This window comes from Sinocyclocheilus grahami, unplaced genomic scaffold, assembly GCF_001515645.1.
Source record: "Sinocyclocheilus grahami isolate Dianchi unplaced genomic scaffold, SAMN03320097.WGS_v1.1 scaffold303.1, whole genome shotgun sequence".
Taxonomy (NCBI): Eukaryota; Metazoa; Chordata; class Actinopteri; order Cypriniformes; family Cyprinidae; genus Sinocyclocheilus; species Sinocyclocheilus grahami.
Window position 1 is genome coordinate 226,257 of NW_015505482.1, and position 4,751 is coordinate 231,007.

The 4,751-nt window shown below is 40.2% G+C and overlaps 1 long non-coding RNA gene across 1 annotated transcript in view; it reads right to left on the reverse strand.

Annotated features, from left to right (window-relative positions):
* LOC107601335 (uncharacterized) overlaps positions 1-4,167 on the reverse strand; it is a 41,930-nt gene extending 37,763 nt beyond the window's left edge. Inside the window, exon 1 of the long non-coding RNA XR_001610915.1 lies at positions 3,914-4,167. This is a non-coding gene — a long non-coding RNA (uncharacterized lncRNA). The remainder of the gene's footprint in view (positions 1-3,913) is intronic.
* Between the last annotated feature and the right edge of the window lie 584 nt (positions 4,168-4,751).

The following is a 4,751-nucleotide window of genomic DNA, read 5'->3' on the forward strand; positions in this document are numbered from 1 at the left end:
GAAAACCACAGACTTGGCAACACTGAGCGTGACTGATACTCGAGCCAACTCTGCTCTAACTGTCGACTAGCAGTGGGAGTCAGATTGTCCCCTAGTGGATGGCTAAAGATTTGTTAACTCATATTCATAAATTCTCAATGGAACGTCTCTGAATTAACTGATGCTCATGCCCCCCTTGACAGGTGCTGGCGCCCCCCTGGGGGGGCACGCCCCACAGGTTGAAACCCCCTGCCCTAAACCCTCCCTCTACCCTCCGTCACACATATTCCACTCTAATCCATAGGGACTATTCATTTTTCCCCCTCTCTCTCTCTCTCTCTCAGCTCATGTCTGTATTAAGATACAGAAGTGTATATGAGTGTTACTTGATCCTGAATCTACTTTGACATCAGCGGTGGCAGGAGTGCACGGCGTGCATATTAAACCCTGTCTGTGCACTGCACAAGTGGGAGAGTGTCTACACAAAATGCATATATTGCGTACAAACTGAGCCGTTCGTTCACCTTTCAAACTCTTAACTGAACCCACAGTGAGCCAGTTTCTGCATCCTGCTGTGACAGCATGACGGTCTGTCACGTCACACAACACAGACTCTAGTCATGTGGTTAAAAATGCAGCCACTGTAGCCTGTCTGTAAGGATGTGGCATGTTTAATATATAAGAGTCAAGCAACAAAACAGAAGAAAGCTGCTGGTGGCCCTTAAAAGATCATGCCATTTTTGCAGTTTACATGTGGGCTTGATTGCATATATGTGCAAAAGAGAGAAAGACGGTTCCAGTAATATCAGAGTCATTTGTTTATCAGTGCATATATATATAAATTTTTTTATTTTTGGAGGCAGTCCTAGTCTGCATCATGCCCTATGTGTGGCAAAAATATAATCAAAGAAAGAAAATTGTTTTAAAAAACTTACTCGTTTGTTAATACTAGTATCTAGTATTTGATTTGAGAGTACCTAACATGACCTAATGACCTAACATAATAATAATAATAATAATAATAATTTTGATTAATTAAACAAATTATGATTTCTAGTGAATAATAATATTAATAATCATAATAATAATAATTATTATTATTTCTTAATCACAAGACAACAATACAAACTACTATATACAAACTACTATATACACACACACACACACACACACACACACACACACATATATATACAGTTATTATTGCTGTTGTTGTTTGTATTTCACAACAAATCATTAATTAATAAATCAAAAAGATTGTGCAGCTGAACTTGAATATCAGTGATGATCAGCAGCTTTGATATTCTGATTATTCTACAGGATGTGTTCTACAGGAAAATAGTTGTGAGTTTTTGAGTTTTGAGTGGCATATAAGGGTGGATGAATGATGATAAATTTAAAGTAAATTATCTGAACACACTGTGACTCGATTCAACTTACCAAAATTAGATGTGAATGGGTGATTTCTGTCCTAGAGCCTTAGACAAGCATGTTTTAATCTATAATCCTGCAACTTAATTATCAAATGTACATTTTTTTTTCTGCTGATGACATTAGACTCAACACAGTTGACACAATAAGGAGCAAACGACAGTTCATCAGTCACTAAGCCCTCAGTAGAGAGCATATCTCTCTCATACACACACAGTGAGTTTGAGTTGCAGTGTAAGAGGATTTCATTCATCCATATTCACTGTATCGGACAGACTCGTGCAGTTTCTCGGTCAGCGTGCACTGGGGGGCATAAGCACTCGGCAAGTCACTTTCTTGCTTGAATAAAGTCTATCCCGCTGGGCCAGGAGGAATAACTTAAAGGGGTCCTATTATGCTTTTTCATATTTTAAATTTTAGTCAGTGTGTAGTGTGTATGTTTGGGCATAAAAAAGATCTAGAAAGTTACAAATCTCAAAGTCCACTCCAAAGGGAGATATTTTGTTTTTTAAAAAATCCCTTTTCAAGAACTACAACGAACGGCTCGTTTGGACTACAGCGTTTGTTTTCCGGGCTTTGTGATATCACAAAGCGGCTCATTAGAATATCATTACAAATAATTCCCACCTACAGAAATTCGAATGGTTGGGGGGTGGGGGGGGGCGAGGTTGTGGTTAGAGCGCTTGGCTGAGTGGGTGCATCAGACGAGACGACGAAGAAGAAGTGCTGCTGCAGAGTTAGTGCATCAGAGAAAATGAAGAAGAAGAGCTGCTGTGCTGTAGCGTCAAATTTTTTGGCATGTCTAGAACAATTCTTACAAGTATAACACTACGTAGCTGGGCACCGCGGACAGACGTCGAACGGCGCCGCCAGTGTGCCTACACTCATAGAAAATAATGTATTTGAATTTTAAAGACGTGGCGCGACGCTGCGCTTCTCGTCCGGTGCGCGACCGCCTGAAACGCTGTTTTTTTTCACCTCCGTGCCCAAACGTCTTTGTTTAGGCTTCCGAAAGCGGATGATGTCAGGAAACAGTGGTTGCAATTAATTTTTTAACTCTGTTCCTGAGCATTATAACCCCAATTTGCTATTGTGTGCTGCGCATTTTACTGAGGACAGCTTCCACATCACAAGTAAGTAGTGCCGGATTCCCAAAAGCTTTTGTTGAAAGACGGAGCAAGGGGGCGTGGCAGTACTGAAACACCGTCTAAGCTGTTCGCCAATCACAACACACTGGGACAGCTAACCAATCACAACACATTTTGTTTTTCGGAAGGCAGACCTTCATCAAAGCCGGAACTAATCGAGCCATTTGTGGCAGGATGGGGAGAAAGGTATTTATGTGAAAAATAATGCATTTTTCGAACCACAAAGCATGTTCTAGTACACCCCCAAAACAAATTCAAGACATTGTAAAAGAGCATAATAGGACTCCTTTAACACTTAGAGATCACACCATTAATTGCACTCCCAAGCTGCAGACACTACGAAAGGTGCTGCTTCATCACAGGTGCAAAAAACATAAATGACACACACTGGAATAATATTAACCCCGATAAATAATATCCCGTACATAAACAGTACTTTGGTGCAGTAATGCCATCAGATATTAATACTATTATTACATATTAGTACTCTTAATATACCAAGATAATAGAAGATGACCACGCAATATGTTCAAAAATACATAACTTGCAAAAAACACAATGGTTTTTGTGTATTCTTGGATGTTCTGTAGATACCATTATTTATAATGAAATAAGTATAAATATTTCAAAGTACTATAGTATCACAATCACTGTACCATGGTACTGCCACAGTACGTTTTGTAAGAGATCATAGTAAATGGCACATATTCATAATACCATGTTAAATGTACATAAAACCATGGTGTTATGGCCAAATAATATGGTCCCATCCCAAAAACATGGAAGCACCATGCAGTATATCCAACAAATTATGGTATTGCTATAGTACTTGTACCAGAAATGGCTTGATAGAACCACGGTATCCTGAAAAATAGGTTGTACCGTGGTACTTTTTGGTAGTTTTTTTTATCGGTAGCAGAGGACACGCAAAATTTCACTTCAAAACACTCATTCAGGACACACTTTAAAGCATCTTTACCTTATTAATTTACTCTCAGCACTGTATCTTCCTCTTCACCACCCCTCTCAAGAAAATACAGAATCAATAAGAACATCAATATGAGCTCAGAATACCCATTCAATGATCTCCAGTCTACTGAAAAAGATCTCAGCACAGCCCTAATCGTGTTTTAGACCGACTGAGGCTGCTATTGCCTGGTGTCTGAAACCAAACAGCATATTTAGGCTATACAGAACGATAGTTATATAAAGTGACAAAGCTAATAAGAGTCTCACAAAGTTCTGTTTAACAACCCACCGAGCCGAACACGTAAACCGCCTCCAAATGCCAGACAGAACAGCTCAAAGTTCAACATTCATGACATGGTCAGTGAGGGAAGATGAAGCGCGCTTACCGTGCGCTGTTTCACAGAGCCAGAGCGAGTGATGCGGCGCGCAGCATCCCTGCCATCCTCAGTGAGAAGACTTCTACTGTGCGCTCTTCTCCGGCATGACCGCAGCTCCTCAGCTCTCCTCCAGCGCACACAGCTGCAGGCTGAGCATCATGGCTGGTCTTGTGCTCTCAGTTCATCTGCTGTGGAGCGCGCGCACTGCCGCCTACTCTGATTGAGTTTGGAGAGCGCAGAGGCTGCGATGCTCGCTCACTTTCTCCGGGCATATGAACCATGTGATGAGACTCATCCCTCCATCTGCGCGAGCCCGATCAGCGCCACCCAATGGAAAAAGGATGCTATTCATCACTAACGCGATTGGGCCGCCCATTGGAAAATAAAATCGGCCCAGTTCTGAAAGATTTAAGATTTACATTTATTGCGTTCAAATATGGTGGTGCGGGGCTAGTTGTCACAATATAGTTTGGCGTTGAAAGTCTAAGTACACAAACGTGTTTTATCTGGATCTGTAATGTTGGTTTCTAATACCTAGTTCAAAACAAACCTTAAATCTTCAAACGTAAATTGCAGTGTTATATTTTTTTCTAGTAGCCTACCTATTATATACAAACAATACATAAGCAAACAAAAGTTGACTAATAATTTAACCTAAAGATTGAACTGCACACTTTGTGAACGGAATATTTCATAAATGTCAAGTTGTCACACGTTTATAATATCATAGCATTCATTAGGCTATTTACAATATCAGTTGGCTAAAAAAATAGTCTATTTTGTTCCAAACCACGTTTATTCATAAACGATTCCCATTGTGACCATATAGCCTTTACATCAACATCAT